The 18,281-nt window shown below is 41.1% G+C and overlaps 1 long non-coding RNA gene across 1 annotated transcript in view; it reads left to right on the top strand.

Annotated features, from left to right (window-relative positions):
- Nucleotides 1–18,281, top strand: part of LOC132971224 (uncharacterized) — an 86,750-nt gene that overhangs the window by 57,982 nt on the left and 10,487 nt on the right. The window contains exon 3 of the long non-coding RNA XR_009672538.1: nucleotides 12,033–12,106. This is a non-coding gene — a long non-coding RNA (uncharacterized LOC132971224). The remainder of the gene's footprint in view (nucleotides 1–12,032; nucleotides 12,107–18,281) is intronic.

Below are 18,281 nucleotides of genomic sequence, written 5' to 3'. Positions count from 1 at the left end.
GTGTAATGATGGGATCTCTGACTATTCCTAATCATCTGTGATGGATCGGATCGTCCTGTATTCTCTCCTTAACTGATAATGACATTTGAAAGATGTAGAAACTTTTACACTATTGGATTTTGTGTGGATGGATGCAGGTCCCATTTAGTCCACTGAGCTGTGGGAATAAAGAAGATATGGCAGGATGGGTTAGATGAAAATCAGAAAATTAAAGAACTTTTGCACACTGGTCATGAGGTGGAAAAGGACGAGACAGAGAAGCACTGGAAAGAGGGGATGAAGAGAAAAAACAGGGCAGATCAGGATCAGATTAGATTGAAGAGATCTTAACAGAACTCTCGAGGATTGGGACACGACAGGACGGAGAAGATCGGATGAAAACAGATGAATATAAGACGATAAGAAAGGAAAATGCAGTTCCTGGACTGACGGGACTTTTGGCAACATTTACTGCTGCTCACCGTCCCCGCTGTCCCGAGAGTGTTGGCTTGCTGTGTGTACATGGAGGTTGTGTGTGTGTGTGTGTGTGTGGCCTTGGGAACGAGCCAGGTGAGGCTGTCGAGCACAGATTAACGCAGAGATGGATCAATCACTTCAGTCTCTGCGGGCGAGTGAGTGACAGCCAGCCTGGGGACACAAACATGGAGAGTATTGATTTTGAGTCACCCTCCATCACATCTCTCTGAGCTGATCCTTCTCGAGGCTCACACACACACACACACACACACAAACATTCACACACACACACAACAATGATAGACCTGTGTCTTTAACTCTCTGTCTTACTACGGACTTTGCCTCGTTTTCAGGACTCTTGCTGTGTGTGAATCTGTGCACTAGAATCCCTCAGGGCGTGTTTTCTAGGCCTGCAGGATATTTAACAGCATGGGAGGGCGGTTACCAAGGAAGCTATTAGCAATAAAATGTCATATACTGAGTAGTTTACAGCTTGAGGAGAAGTGCAGCCAAGAAAAATCGCAAACTTGTCAAAAAAAGAAGCAAAAAAACACGACAAGCCGTAAATGTTTAAAAATGTGTAACATGGTGTTTTTGTTGCTGTTAGTTTTCTTTTAGAGGTATCCTTCGCCTAAAAATTGAAATCCTTCTTTCAGTGTATCATGTCCTGTGATCTGGGCAGGCCTGTAGCTCTACATACTTAAAGTCACATCTTCGCTCTTTCATGGATCTTGTCCCTATTTCTTTATGTTGCAAATGGAGCTGCTGTGATTCAAGACACATACCAGACTTTGTCTGACAGTGAAGTTCTAGTAATCAGTCAGTCAATCAATAAGCAGACAAATCTAAACTGTGTTTCAGTACATTAGACCTACGCTTACTGATTTATTGATTGATCATTTTATCAATTTTAAAAATGTCTGATATGGGGCGCTGGTGGCGCAGTGGTTGGTGTGCGCGCCCCATGTAGGGGGGCTGTGGTCTTCCGGGCGGGCGGCCCGGGTTCGAGTCCGACCTGTGGCTCCTTTCCCACATGTCATGCCCCCCTCTCTCTTTCTCCCTGATTTCCAACTCTATCCACTGTCCTATCTCTCCATTAAAGCCCCAAAAATAAATCTTTAAAAAATAAAAGATGTCTGCTATGACATACCGCTTTAGCAAAAAGAAAAAAAACTACTTCACACCACCTTACAAGTAGTCAACATTTAGCATGAATATATACATGTTGGTGTGTAAGTGGGGTGGGAATGACAGAGAATCATCTATTTATGTTTTCATTTATTTCTCTCAAGAATATTAAAAGCTGTGTACGTGTGTAGGCGGCGCTGGTTTAGCGTAGTGGTAAAATCATGCATCCCATGTACGGAGGCTGTAGCTCCATAAATGGCCGGGGATTCCACTTCTATCCATCCCATACCCTCTCATCCCTGTAGCCACTGTCCTGCCCTCCCTAAAAAAGCTCCCAAAAAATCTGGAGAAAAAAAAGAATGTGCATAGATGTGTTTCATACATAAACTTATCCAATGCTTAGTAGTGACAGATCAAAAGAGCTTCTACTAGACGGGTCACTCTGGAGGGAAACCTTAAAAAAGTGTCTCCTGTCCTGAAGTTTGGGGCATTTTAGTTGCTCTTTCTTCGGCTGGCGGAAATGCTTCGTAGGAGATGACTTCTCTACTTCAGTTTCCGTAAGCGCAGGTTTGAGTTGAAGAAGCTAAAGAAACTCATCTGACTTTTTCACTTCCTGGATGCCTGAAATAAATTCTCCCACTTTGCACCGTGCAGGTAAACGGCATGAGAGGAGCATTTTTATGTGCAAACAAAAAAAAGTAAGAAAGTAAAAACTAGATGCAAAGAAACAAAAAAAACAGCGTCAGTGTGGCCGTGCATGATGGGAGGGGAAGTCTGCGTTAGTGGGGCAGTGTCCCAATAAGGCTAAATACCAGACTGAGAATAATCTCCCAGTAAACTGTCTACTCATGAAAAACACAGAGATGCAAAAGCAGCAACTCTCGCTTTCTGCCTGGCTGGCCTCCCTCTGCCTCCCCCCTCTCTCTCTCTCTCCCCTCCCTCTCTTTAACAGTGTGTGTGTGTGTGTGTGTCTCTCTCTCTCTCTCTCTCTCTGTCCACATCGTTCCCTGTCCCTCTCTTCTTTCTTTACTTTCTCGCTCATGCTCTCCTTCACCTCCTCCCTGCTCCTCGTCTCGTCTCAGTAAGTAGGATAAGGCTTGGAGAGCTCTGTCGTCGTGGTAACTGCCAGAAGTATTCAGTTTGAAGTTTGAGGAGGTCAGTTTGCGGGTCACAGTAACACACACACACACACACACACACACACACACACACACACACACACAGGGAGCTGAGAGAGAGGGAGTAGGGGTGTTGAGGGGACCCCCATATGGGGCCGGGGCCCTTATACAAGAGGGGGTGAGGGGGGCCACTGCCGAGCTCTGCATCTAAAACAGTTGTTTCCAGAACTTTTCTCAGTTTGTGGGACTGAAATGAAGCTGATTATGAGTGATATGTGACTCTGGATTTCTCTCTGCTCTAATTGGATTTTGTGCAGTTCAGTTACTCTGATGTTCATTTCCATTTCTTTAGTACGCTCATCAGAGGATTACACCTCACTGACTGATGCTTTATGCACTGATTCCAATTCATCCATAACACTTCATTATCCCGAACAAAGAAACAGTAATTAATTAAAAAAAAAACACAGTGTAAATATTTTGCTTCAAATTAAAGTAAGTATGTGAAAAAAGTCTGAACTTTTTTCATTGAATTTGAATGAAGGAGAGGTTGTCAAATGTGTCAATACTGCGATACTTTTTTCGATACCACTTGTTTTAAAAAATATATAAACCTCTGTTGTTTTAATGATCAGTAATATCCAAAAGCATCAAAGCTTAAAAAAAAAAAAAACAACAGATATTCAGTCATAATTTTCCCAGCGAGCACTGCACAAATACATCCCGAAATTCTGCCAAAATGCATCAGTGCAATTAAGACAGTGTGCAGAAGATTTGCAAGCAAAGTGTTATTTCAAATATCAAAAGATTATTAGAGTCATATGGGCACAATGCGTTTCTGTCATACAAGCTAATTTGTCACTGAAAAAAGTCCTGGAAAATGATCTCTGGGGAACCCTGTGAGGACCCTGTGTCGTGAATTATTTGACACACAATCAGCGCTGCATAAATACTCCAAACATCAAATCCTCTCTGACCAAAAAACCAGTCACCAAACGTTTTGTGCTGTTGTCAATGACTCTTATATTAAGTGACACATATATCACTTATGGACACCTTGAACACTCAGGTTGTTAGAGAATAGATTTCCCCCATCAGTTTAAGTAAAGTCTTCCTCTGCCTCTACACTGCTGATGCAGGTGCAGCGCTCTTATTCACACACACAGTAGTAGGGATGTAAAAGATGTGAAACAACAAGAAATTTACTCTGCGCTACATATCAATGTCATATTTCCAGTAAGTGGATAAAGGAGAGAAGTTTTCAGAGGGGATTTTTAAAGCGACAGTTCAATTAAAAAAAAGCATATTTAGTGCAAACTTTCTTAACTTCCTCTCTCTCTCTCTCTCTCTCTCTCTCTCTCTCTCCCTCGCTCTCTCTCTCTATCCTGGGTGGTTTCTGATGTAAATGTTTTCAGTCAGTTGGCGGCTGAGTCTCAGCAGGTGGTCCACCAAATCCACTGTAACCCCCGGCAACCTCTGTCCAGCCAATCCAAATTCTGGCCTGCCCACCACTCTGCTTAGTTAGCCCTGACAGGAACCTGTGTGTGTGTGTGTGTGTGTGTGTGTGTGTGTGAGAGAGAGAGAGAGGGTGAGTGGGGGGAAGCAGTTGAGGAGCAGTACTCTCAGGATGGGGCGTGTTCTTGGAGTGGTCATTAAAAGTTTATTAAAAAGTCTTTAACCGTTGGGAAAATAGGATTTGGGTATCAGTGAACGTGGAAGCATCTGTGTATGACAGTGTGTGTGTGTGTGTGTGTGTGTGTGTGTGTGTGTGTGTGTGTGTTTCTGTGTGTGTACACTTCAACAGCTACTTCCTCTTCGCTCTGTTCTTTGGCTCGCAATAACAACAATATCAGTGATTCTACGATAATAGATATACATTTTATTTATTTATTTAACCTTTATTTAACCAGGTTGGTCCCATTGAGATTAAGAACCTCTTTCTCAAGGGAGACAAAGTACAACAAAGCAAGACAATCAAAAAAGCTAAAGGCAATGTAAAGTATACCTTAAAAAGGTAAAGTGCAGGATTGATGTATTTATTCACTGCAATTTAGTGTTAGTTTCACCTCTTAACAAACGTCATCTCTTATTTATCAGACATTATACCGCCGCCTTCTTCCTCTTCTTTTATCATCCTGTCAAATTCCTTTTCGGCCAATTGCGTTGAGTTCAGTTGGACGGGAAATGTTTTTAGAAATGTCTTCTTTGTTCATCCAAATATCGACATTTGTATCCAGCGATTCAATAATTGTTGCCATGACTACGATACATATATATCGATACATATCGATATCACGTTCCACCCCTACTCTGCGTTTTATCTCTTTTTCTTATTTCCCTCTCGTGTTGAGTTACATGGAAACAATGTAGGGAACACCTGAAAACAATTTTGTTGCAAATCCGTGCTTGTGCGCAAGTGTGTGTGTGTGTGTGTGTGTGTGTGTTGAGTAGGGAGAGAGAAGGAGAAGGAGGCACTTGATGGATGGTGTAAATGTCTGGAGCTATCATCAGCTCTGATTGGCTTTGAGTGGCTCTGAGTGCCGGGTCCATCCCAACTGCTTTTCCAGGGTCCCTCAGGAGCACCAGGTTGTGTGTTTGTGTTTGTGCGCCTTTTGTTGTGTATCTCCCTTTTTCCTTGTGTCATATTGTCATTGCGCAGCTGTACAATGAAATCAGGTGCTTCTCCTAGGTGGAGCATAGTATATACAGCATAAAAGCAGCGTCATTCAGCACATAAATATAGTCAAATAAAATATAAATAGCCAATATCGACTGTCCGTGGACACATAGATCTAAGACTTTGTTCCTCTGCAGCATCAAACAAATATGATTAACAATTCAGTAACGGGAAGATATCACTTCCCACTTCCTCTGGGCCCGAGAGGAAGTGCTGTCTACCCCGAACAAGCCGACTCGTCCCGCCCTCCTCTGAGCGCCATACATACCAAAGACAGCTCAGGAGGGAGGAGAAAGGCTCCTGTTAATGTTTAACTAGGCTAAGTAAAGACTGAATCAGATAGCTGAGCTTATGAGCAAATAGAACGTGTGTGTGTGTGTGTGTGTGTGTGTGTGTGTGGGCGACAACAATCACTTTGATGGCTGACAGCTATGGAAATACTCGCTCTCTGGAGAGGCGGTGATATACTGTGTTAGTATAAGCAGTGTTATTCTAAAGTTAGAACTATTCTGATACAGATGCAAGGTGGTAGAGCCATTCAATGTATTTATCATAGTTCATGAACCCCCCACACTTCTTCCCCATATCAGTAACCTAAATAACAGCGGGTGAAAAGGCTAAAAAGAGACAGAAATGTCAGCACACAAATGTCCTTCTTTATCCGGCTAACAATATAGCAACACAACAACGGACGCGTTTCAGCGCTAGGCCTTCATCAGCGTCTTGTTTTTTAGTCTTGTTGCACCTGGAATAGTGTTTCCTGTTGAGTGTGCTCCTTCTTTTGCTGTTTTGGTATATCTTGGCTGCATTAGCATTAAGCGGTTAGGGAGAACAATGCTATGCTAGCAATGAGTGTAACGTCAATCAAAGCCTGCAAACTGTCAGTAACCAGTGTTTTCTAATCACACGTTTCTCTACTAATGTAAAGGTAATATAATTAATTCAATGTAAGTGTGTTTTCTCTGCTAATTGAACCCTTTGAGAACATCATATATACTGCTGGTTGACATTAAAAATCAGAGTTCATGTCAATGAACTGGACTCAGGAAATCAAAAGAGGCTGCAAGCTAAGCTGATGCTAACTTTAGCTTAGCTTGCATCTAGGTGCTAAGCTTGTTTTGTGGTAAGGATGACTTTTGTTTTGTCTTGCTAACACATACAACGATGACAGCTAAGTCACATCCACACAGGGTTGGTTATAGCCTAAAGCTGTTAAAGGCTTTATATGCGTTTTTTTGATCCAGCAGATGTCGCCCTTGAGCACCAGCATGAAACCAAAACAACTCGCGCTGCATTGTTGTGTTAGCATGCTAATGCTAGCGATCTTTATTCTGCTCGTATCTTCACACTGCATGTAAATTTACCTGAAATGAGCGTGATCTAGAAACACAGTTAAGCAGTGAGTACAGTATGTTATTCTTCTTTTCTCTAGTCCCTCAATTAAACAACTTTTATACACGAGGGGAGGAGTCAGCCGGCCGTCCAGGCGATGTAAACAAAGTGAAGATAGGACTCTGAAAACTCTGAAAACATCACAGACAGTGGGACTCAGGTGTTACACCCATTGTAGACAGTCATGACTCACAGAGTTATTTTCAGATCATATACTTGATTTATATTATATTGAAGTGTGAAAAATCACATTTAAAGACTTTAAATATTAATACTACATTTGTATCATCTTCATTGTTGTAGTATCATAAGGATACCTGGTATCGCCGAATACATAAGTATTGCTATCAGGAAGACAAATTGATGGAAAATGTCTAATTAAAATAATTTGACTCAATATAATAAATATGTAGATGTTGTGGCACTGGATGTGGTTATGTGGTTATGTCGTGCTCCTCATGTACAGAGGTCTTAGTCCTCAGCACAGCGACCCTGGGTTCAAATTTGACCTCCCAACATTTCCTCTTTCCTCAGCTGTGCTATTCAAAAAAGGCTAAAATTACCTTTAATGGTCCAATAATAATTAAATATATATATATGTATATGTTGCCATGTTTGTAGAAAAAATAACAAATATAAACACCAGTACCAGAGTATAGACTACATCATATGCTTCAAGTTCTTCTCTTTCTCTTTTTATTAGACAAGGTGTCAGCTGGTCGTTCAACTTTTATCAACAGGTGGAGTAAAATATTAAATATATATAATCCATAAAGAACATTGAAGTTCATATAGGAGGCAATATGTAGATACAAATATGAAAAAACACACTGCATCTCCGGCTCCACGTGTGTGTGTGTGTGTGTGTGTGTGTGTGTGTGTGTGTGTGTGTGTGTGTGTGTGTGTGTGTGTGTGTGTGTGTGTGTGTGTGTGTGTGTGTGTGTGTGTGTGTGTGTGTGTGTGTGTGAGAGAGAGAGAGAGAGAGAGAGAGCGAGAGGGAGAGAGAGAGTCCATATATGCATACATGGATGTCTGCATGTGTGTTAAAAAGGGGAGAGAGCTTTTTTTTTTTGCACAAGTTGGCATAACTTGTAGCGCGTATGTGTGTGTGTGTGTGTGTGTGTGTTGGTGTTTTGTATAGAAAGTGCTGTGTGCAGTAGAACAGGGATTTGGTGCCATCAGCACAGTGATGTCAGCACACAGAGACAAACAAAGCTAGAATCCAAAACCCTCTCCCAACTACCCACAATCCCCCTGGACAGGCTGGGGGGGCGGGGGGCTGCCGAGGGGCCAGCTGACATTAACACACACAAACACACCTACACACACACACACACACACACACACACACACACACACACACACACACACACCAATGTTAGCTTGAGCACACATGCACAAAAACAGAAGAACATTTTTTTTTTCAACCACAAGGCTGATAAACTCAATAATAACATTTACGGATAATGGAGGTGGGGTAAATTCAAACTTAAGTGTAGGTAACTTACCGTACTAACCTATAATGTATATGCATACATGTGCAATACATGTACATCCACTCACATGTATAATGGGATGAGGAGACTAAAGGATATTGATTAAACAAGTTTGCTTGAGGTAAAGACATTTACACATCACCAATCTTTTCTTGTTTTTTGTGTTTTTACTCAATGTTACACTTGTTAAAGTAAACCCACTGTAAGATAGCTTTAAGGAAAGTGAAACTAAAAATAAAATCATTGAGGGATTGAGCTTTTTTCATTGAAGTGCTTAAAGCAGCGCTGTAAATAAAGTTCAGGAAGAAGAGTAAACATCAAAAATGAGCTGGAAAATTAACTTTTACCAAGGTTTGAAAATAAATCTGTAATAAAGTGAGATCCTAAAAGGAACAGTCAAACCTGCTCTTTGGGTTTGTTGGGGCAAATAAAACCTTCTAAAAGGAAGTTTATTTGGGGAAGTAAAATGATGGCAGCCGTGGTTAGTACGGAGGCTGTAGTCCTCCAAGCGGGCGGCATGGGTGCGAATCTGACCTGTGGCTCCTTTCCCACATGTCACCCCCACTCTCTCTCTCCCGATTCCACTGTCCTATCTCTACAATAAAAGGCTTAAAAATAAATATATATATAAAAAAAAACATTCCAGGAAAGTAAACTGACTCTAAATTTCCCATGCCTCTAAAGTCTGAAAATGATTCAACACTGGTTTAAACATGAATAAGTTATTAAGAAATCTCCATGTTTCTGTACGCAGCGCCGTGTCTACCAACTGTCTGTGTAACACCTGTGAGTGAGCAGTGGAATCAGAAACACACCTCTGCCTCTATTTGCTTTGGCCTGGCCCTCTGCCACGCCGCTCAGCTGCATGCCTTGCAAATGAGGAATGACATTATGGTTATTGTGTTCAAGGTGGAGTTAATATGAAAACACTGTGACTCGATTGAAGCTGCGGCATCATCACAGAAACTACAATGAGTCAAATTAACAAAGGAACAAACGTTTGACTGAAATACTCTTCATAAGGGTTCAGGAAGTCAAATCAGACTGATATCAATCCATCAATTTAAGTTCATTTTAACCCAAAATAAGAGCAAGCACTGGTAAGGAAAAAACATCCTTTAAACGGACAGAAACCTCCAGCAGCAGCAGACTCATGGTGAGCAGCCCTCTGAGTCTATCTAACGCACAAGAAAGAAAGTGGGAGAGGCCAACTGAGTAGGATGGATTATGACAAACAACAAAACAACAGATGACTCATAGCTGACATGTCAATAGTATGGTTAAAAAAAGTAATATTATTATCTGATGCAGAAAAGTGAGGATAAAGTCTGATATAAGATATGATAAGATGAACCTATCTCACATGGTGAAAATGTTCAGTTTTGGCAGCAAAGAGCAAAAAAACGACTCCAAAAAGAGAATAATAATCAGAGCAGTGAAAGATCGCAGATGAAGTTTTGCACATTCACAGAGGAAACAATGCAAACAGAGCACATTAAGGTTCCACCAGGAGAGACAAGTAAATGAAAAGAAGAATATTTATTGAACAAATTATATAATGTGATGATATTGACAGAAGATCTTTGGCACTTGGACTCTACAGGGAGATTTTTTTGATCGGCAGACGACTGCTTAAAGTCTTTAAATGTGATTTTTCACACTTAAATACAATATAAATCAAGTATATCCTCTGAAAATAACTCTGTGAGTCATGACTGTCTACAATGGGTGTAACACCCGAGTCCCACTGTCTGTGATGTTTTCAGAGTTTTCAGAGTCCTATCTTCAGTTTGTTTACATCGCCCGGACGGCCGGCTGACTCCTCCCCTCGTGTATAAAAGTTGTTTAATTGAGGGACTAGAGAAAAGAAGAATAACATACTGTACTCACTGCTTAACTGTGTTTCTAGATCACGCTCATTTCAGGTAAATTTACATGCAGTGTGAAGATACGAGCATAATAAAGATCGCTAGCATTAGCATGCTAACACAACAATGCAAAAAAAATCACATATAAAGCCTTTAAAGCAGCAGCAGGATGAATCCCCCTGTGGATTGAAGGTGGCGGTGGCTGATGACTTATTGGGACCAGATGGATGATGGTTCTTTAAAGACTGGTAGATGACGGGGAGGTGGAGGGCCCATCGTATCAGAAGCATGAAGGAATTTAAAACAGAAGAGAGTCATCTTGAAAAAGAGAGCAAAAGATGATTGGCTAACGATGAGGGTGAGACGCACGCTATTTCAAACTAAAGCAATATGGAGTTGAGACGTTTGAGTTTATTGCTGCTGCGTTTAAAAAACAGATGTTCAAATGTGAGCGTTTGCACTCACATGAAAAGAACCTTCGAGAGTATCTAACTGCTGTGTCGTTACATATTTCTAACTGAAACAGGATAGAACCAATCACAAAAAAAGAAGGCGGGACATAACGTTTGGATTCATTTGATTGGCTTGTTAGCTTCGACAAAGCTTTTTAATTGGTCATAAGATTAGTAAACGCCCCTAAGTGCAGGATGAGTCATCAGACGTTTGAAACGTTTTAAAGGGAGAGAAAATACACTTATTTTGAAATATTAAGATAATGCCGTATTGAAATATATTTGGCAGCTAAATGAACATTCAACATAGGAGTGCATGATTAAAGTGGGGAAAATTTATTTTTCATTTCATGGGGACGTTTTGTGGAATAGTTCCTGATCTGAAAGTTGTTGTCACATCTTGAAATGTCAGCTGGATGAAGTGAGTTTCTCAAACGACTGTAGGCCTCTCTGTTTTTAAAAAGCATCTTCTGTTGAACTGTTGCACAACAATTAGCAACTGTTGCTGTTTGTCCTCGCTCTTTAAATGCCCCTCTGTCCAAAACAGTAGGAGACAGACCAGGGTTGATAGTGTGTGTGTGTGTGTGTGTGTGTGTGTGTGTGTGTTTGTGCTGCTTATTTTGGGCAGTGGGATTGGGGTAACTGGGCGTACTGGACCCAAACAGGTCCCCATTGTGCTCCAGGAGGAAGAGCCGGGCTGTGCTGCTCCCCATTCAGCCAAGTTTTGAGTGGGGTGGGAGAGGAGGGGGTACTGTACACACAAACACACACAAACACACAAAAACATGTATGTATGTATGTATGTATGCATTTGGGGGCAACAATAGCTTCCTTTGACCCGTATAATGAGGGACTTCTTCATATTGAAATGGCTGCTGGTGGATTTGCTGCTACATTAGTCTAACCAACGCTTCAAAACCACAAGAACAAGCCACAGCAAACTTTCTGCAACTAAACTTAATTGCCTTGTGTTAGGGGGGGAGAATGTCGGTGAGTTACTAGCCTGAACTGAACCGGTTGCCTGGCAACACAACTTAGTGTATAGGAAGCAGTGGGAACAGTTGTGGGTGTGCAAGGATTCACTGTGAACTCTGACCATTCAGGCTCAGCTGCTTTCCTCCAAGGCCGAGTGTTTTTTTTTTTTTTTATAAAACCTGAGAATTCAACAAAAGTTCAACTAAATACGTCGGAAAGATTTTTTTTTTTTTTCCTTACATTCAGCACTCATCATCTATAAATAGAATCCTGACTGCTGTAGGAGTCATATCTGCTGCTTCAACCCTGATCTTCACAAAAAAAAGACAGAACAGATTATGTCTTCCTGATTAACAACCTGCTGCACTCTGTTTTTAAAAATCAGCATCAAAAATCATTTACACTGTAAAAAGAAAAAAACACTTCTTATCTTTAAGTATTAACTGTTCCATTTATTTGCGTGTTTACAGGGACCTAACAGGACGGTGGAAACACAACCGAGAGACCAGGACAAGCTTGAACCGGATGGCTCAAACTGGAACTGGTAGGTTTAGGGAACACACCCAATTACACATACAAACGCACACACACACACACACACACACACACACACACACACACACACACACACACACACAGTGAGTCCCTTAGAGAGACACAGCAATGCCCTCGAGGGTGCCAGTCATGCCCAGCTTCCGCTGCGCTCCAAATTGAGCGTGGCACAGAGCGTATGAAGTCAGCCGTCTGGAAGAGAGCCAGGCATTGTTCCTCCGAGCAGCTGGATGGTAATTACTAGAAAGAAAGAGAGAGAGAGAGAGAGGGAGAGAGAGAGAGAGAGAGTGGGGGGAACCCTGCAACCTCACTACTGTTGCTTCTGCTCCCCCTCCTGCTGCATGTATCATAAACTAATACACATGAAGCAGAGCCGGGAATCCTTCAAATCTACAGACGACAGAGAGTCCTTGCGTGTACACACGTGTCGGTGGAGTAGTGGAACATCACACTCAATAACTCATAAATAGGAAGTTGAGATTCAATTTGCTCTCACAGACCATGCCAAGGACTTAAACAGGAAATATGTCAAAGGAATTCTTTGGAGAAACAGGCAACAACAAGACTGAGCTGACTTATTTAAAGCATTAGCAACAAGCTAATCTTGATTTATATCACATTTAATTTCAGGAAGATAAACGTTTGCTTTACAGATTCAGAAAATGAAAAGTCTGTGGTTTGAAAAAAACCCCAAGAAAAACAAAGAAATGTTTCTATTTTAATTCAGGCATTTGAAACATCTTCACAGCTTTGAGTTTGTACTGATGTCATGGAGATACACCGCAGCCCATTTTTCATGGTGTGACCTCTGAAGAGATTAAGTGAGAAGGAGTAAAGTTTGCAAGAAATAAAAAAAAAAAGCTTTGGGTTTACGTTATAGTACACTTGTCCTGTTTGAATCAAAAGCACAACAAAACTAAAATGTGTACTCAAGAAGGGATGTTTTTCAATTAGCTTTTCATTTCCATTTAGACCACATTAGATAGACAGATTCTGCAGGTACACCGCTAACATTTGAGTCATTCCTCAGAACAAACTCAAGGCCTGAGCCAGAAAGCGGTTCACATTGAATATGCAGGTAAGAGAGTCACAACTTTTTAAAATTAATTTTCTAAGTTACAACAAGAGAAAGGATGAAATGAACTTTTTTAATTGAAAAAAGTCTAATAGCAGCATTTGGATGAGCTGTCGGGGCCCCATAAGGTTTTATTTTTGGATAAACCATTGATGTTGACAAATCAGAGTAAGTGTTTACATCTACAAATTATACAACAGAAACCCTAAAAAAATTATGTGTTTCTAATTCCAACCTTCTTTAACCATCCATCATTACAAACTTAACTATTTTTAAAGCCTTTATAAATATTATAATCAAACAGCACCATCTGTGTGTGGGTTGAATCCTTCCCTTTTTTTTCTGCAAACATAACGTCATTGTTTCTGCAGTTCTGAGCATGCCCTGTGTGAGTTATTCTTTTAATCATTTTATGAAATTAGGACGTCGCACAGCAGTCAACCTATCAGCAGCTTTACATTAAGACATCAACACCTCAATGTAAATATGCCTGAATTAGAATAAGGGCTCAATTTCATCAAATATCAGATATCAAAAATAAGAGAGAGTGACACAAAGAGACATAAGATGCTGGAGGATGATGGAAGAAGAAAAAGAGAGAGCGAGAGGGTGGAGAGAGAGCTGTGCAGCCTGAGGAATGTGTCAACTCGCTGTCAACTATGTGCTGCTTTGTCATGGGACCGCCGAGCACTGGAAACGCGTAAAAGTTGCCTTTTTCACACCTTCGACTCCTCCCGCCCTCCTTCCTCCTCCTCCCTCCTCCTCTTCCCCTCTCTGCCACACACTTTTCACACACACACACACACACACAGACGCACACAGTGGCAAGCAGTAGCCAGGCCAGCGCTTAGTGCAGCTGTGACCAGAACAATAGCATTCCTCAGGTTTTTAAACGCCTGGCACTTAGATTCCTAACAGTCAAATTCCTGGCGGGGAGAAGCTGGGGGTTGCTATAGGATGCCGAGAGCTGTAAGACGCCTTGTAAGGAGACGTGCAGCTGTAAAGCCCTGTGTGATTGGTGTTTTTTTTTTATGAGAAGGATGGATGGATTCATGGAGACGAGGGTTGGGGGGGGGGGGGAAGCTGTTGTTTCACCTCACGTTTTCTTTTTTGTTTGTTTTTTTGTGACATTTTCAACAACTCCCAATTTTGGCAGTTTAGACCGAGAAGGCGTCCTGCTGCTTCTGTGGGAGCATCATGCGTCAAAAGAGACACCTGTTAGGTCAACATGCGCGTCTTGTAATGTGTTTTTTTGGCAACTGTGGTGCCGAATACTACACAGATGTGCTGAAAACCACACGTTGGTTTGAAGAGGGTTAAATTAGGTGCAAATAAAGGAAACAAACGATGTTATCGATGACAGTCAGTAAATATCTAAGTAGTGTGTTAAATGTTCAGACAAAGTACCTCCATAGGTTTTTCTTTAGTAGCATCAACATTTTTTATTCTATTTCAACTTAAATTTGTCAAAAATGAGCTTTGACCAAGATGACTAAATCCATCTTCTCCCACTATGAACACCTTTCTTTGAAATCCTGTAAATAGTCTTTATAGTTAGTTTTGTCAAAGCCTGAATCCAGTTCTTTCCACATCATGCGTGCCTCCTCTGGTGGCTTCCCTCCACACAGCACAGAGCCGTCCGGCTATCAGCCCATCTGAAATAACCCCAAAAAATAATGATTCTCTCATTAACCACGCCTGTTTCACAATTTAAATATAAATGAATCTAATTTAGAGAACCTCGGCCCCCGATGAAGGGGGACTCATTTAGAGCCAATCTAAAATTAATGAGGGCATCTGGAGAGAGGGAGAGAGAGAGAGAGAGAGAGGGAGGAGAGGGGCCTAGCGTGGCTTAACAGATACCGCCGTTAACAAGCTACTGTACTTTAAACGCTGGAAAATCCCCATTAATTTTAAAGTTAATGCACTACTGTACTCCACGGTGCAGAAAAAGGGGGCTTTAATGTTAGCTCAAACACATCACAGCGACATCCTCACACTGACTCCTGACTTCCAGCTGTCAGACCTCCTCCTACATTTATTCAACTCTGCTGCTCAAACAGAAATATGATTTAGAAACTGTTCTTTAATAAAACTGCACATGAATATGCTTGTGCATCTGTGCAGTGTTCCACCGAGGGCGTATGTCAACATTGTCAGATTTACTGCAACATTTAAAAATCAAATTCCTGTTTACTATTACAGGGAGGAAAGTCTCCCATGATGCATTCTGCTTCAGTAACATTCAAGAACAACACAACAAAATGACTAGTTTGGCAACTGGGAGCTGCATCAATAATCCAATTCAAGTCAATTCAAAGAAAATTGTCGCACAAATATTTTGATATTCAATCATTTCAGTCATTTTTCAAGCAACAGCATCAAGCGTGCGTTCTTTGAAAGTTTTTTTATGTGAGGATTTGCTGTTTTTCTTTGTTATTTATGAGTTTACGAGATCCAGTTTGGGGTTTATTTGCTCTGTTTTCTAAAAGAAAATAAGCACAATATAAATCATATTATCAATATATAATCAAAACTTTTAAACCTTTTATAAAACAAAGAATTATCAATGACTCATGCTAACGTGCAACAGCATCACACGCAAATGATTTGAGTGTTGTCTGTTAATATGGCCTGAAGAGTTGCCATAGTAACAAACAATTATTTTTAATTAGATATAAAAGTAATGTTTCCTAATCACATGTTTACATTACAGGTTTATGTAGCCTTTACATTAGCTCAGTGTTGATTTTGTGATAGTGATTATAGGCTAATAACCTGTTTTATGTTTCTAAGTTACACCGTGTTTTAAATTCAGGAAAAGCAGAAAAAGCTTCAGACAGAATGGACACAATCAGTGTGAGTAAGCAGAGCAGATAATGAAGGAAAACAAAGCAAATCAAAAGACTAAAGCGAAAACAGAAAAGGTTCAAAAGTTTGGATAAAAAAAAGCTAATTTCTAGGCTTTCCTCTGCTCCTATTGGTTAAGAAAACCTCTACATTTCTAAGATATAAAAGTCTCCTATACCTACATGTTGACCCCCTCAGGTTTATATATAAATGTGCATCAGGTTTAGTTTCTGTACTTTTCATCAGCGTGCAGTCTGCACCGTCCTCTCCCTCAGCAGCCGTTTGAGCGGCCCCAGCAGATGCCAGCCAGCTCCCACAGTGACTGTTTGGTTTTGCAGGTTTAATTCCCGATGGGTTTGGGTCCAGAGTGATTAGGCTGAGCCCTAAAGGCCAGCGGGCTTGTCAGGTGTCTCCACACATTAACGTTGTTCTGCTCACACCCTGAGCCGACAGCACAGCGAGGCAGAGGGGGAAAGAGAAACACTGATCTGGCTTGGTGGGAGGCACACACGGATGACACTTGTATTGTTCATATTTAAAATGAGATTTACAAAGAAGACTTTTTTTTTTTTTTTTTTTGCTATTAGGAATAAAGGGGCACCTCTGTGACGTTTAGGATACAGGAGGTTATCGGTGATGTTTGTAAGGTTAAACGCCGTTTATGGAGATAAAAAAGGAACTTTTCTGGTGGCTCATTGTCTCGAGGTTTCATACATAAGAAAACTGAAAGTTCAACAACTTAAAAAGGAGTTCCAATGATAACTTTAATTATATACCACATTTTTTAAAAGTTACATATTGTTAAACTTACATTTAAAAATCATTAAACACAGCAAAGCAGGATTAAATAAGTTTCAGTTCAAAGGGAAATTTAACATGTGTACTAAAAACAACAAATAAAATGAAGAGGAAAAAAATATAAAAGCAAAAACGTGGGAAACAATAAAATATAGTAAACTGTTTCTAGATTCTTTTAAATAAAACTAAAAGTGTTTCATTGAACATTTGTTGAAAATGCTCAATATTCATTGTTTTACATTTTGGAAGTTTTGACATTTTTAAAAACCTGCGCTGTACCTTTAAGACCGTTTAAACTAAAACATTATCAAATCAGAAAATCAAATAAAAGGCTTTTGAGAAGGAAACATTTTAATCAAGCATTTTGTACAATACATGGACGTTCATATATTTATATGTGTGAGCCGAAGTTTTGAGGCTTTGTCCCCCCCCCCCCCCCCCACACATGATGAGTTTCAGTATCTGTTCTCTCTGTCGGTAAACACCCTGATGGATGCTACCTCAACATTTTCTTTAGCCTTTAACCCTAAAAGCAGCTGAGTGACCGCACTGCGCACGTTTTTTTGAATAAACTTTGCATTGTTTCTGTGCACAAACAACTTCCTGCGTGCAGACGTGCAGCTTGTTAACGGGGAGGCGGGTAACCAAAAAATAAAACCCTTCTTCCTGCTTCTGACCTCCAACCCCATCCTACCCCACCCACACCCACCGCTAACACAGCATGGTGCAGCTATAGGGGGGGGGGGGGGGGGGGGGGGGTGGAGAGATGGCGTTAGGCTTTTAATGTGTATGTGTGTGTAGGCAGAGGAGGTGATGGGAGGGGGCGGGGGGGGGGGGGGGGGAGAACTTGTGTCCTGTTCAGAGGGAGTTGAGGAATAAAGTGGAGGAGGGAGGAGGGGGGAAGATGAGGAGACCTGCTGAGAGGGCAGCCTATATACAGTCCTCCTCCTTCCTGCTATACCTCTCCCTCCATCCCTCGCCCCCCCCCCCCCCCCCCCCCCCCCCCTCGGTCTCCCTCAGTGGGGGCAAAGTACATTACATGCTTGCTAATCAAACCTCCATTACAAGTTTGGAGGGAATGAAGCAAGAGAGTTGAGTCTTGTCCCTTTTTTTCCACTCTTTCTGCTCACTTCAGTGTGTCTGCTTCATCTTCCTCCTTCTCCTCCAGCGTCAAACTTCTCTGCACTCTTTGATGAGTGTGTGTAACCTGAGGAGTGAAACCTTAAGCCATGACGTGTAACGGAAGAAACATTTCAGAAACAAAATACTATTAATTAACGCTGTTTGTGCTGTGACCTCTCAGAATCCCAAATGAAGATGATAAAGAGACCCAGGTGTTATATAAAACACTTAGCATGAATATTCTCTGAAAATGAAGGATTTTAAAACCACGTTATTACTGAAGCTTTTTCAACTGCAAGTTTGTACATCTGGACAGAATCAT

The sequence above is a fragment of the Labrus mixtus genome, chromosome 3, assembly GCF_963584025.1.
Source record: "Labrus mixtus chromosome 3, fLabMix1.1, whole genome shotgun sequence".
NCBI classification, from domain to species: Eukaryota; Metazoa; Chordata; class Actinopteri; order Labriformes; family Labridae; genus Labrus; species Labrus mixtus.
Note: the sequence above shows the minus strand (reverse complement) of the source record. Positions and strands in the feature narration are given on the sequence as shown.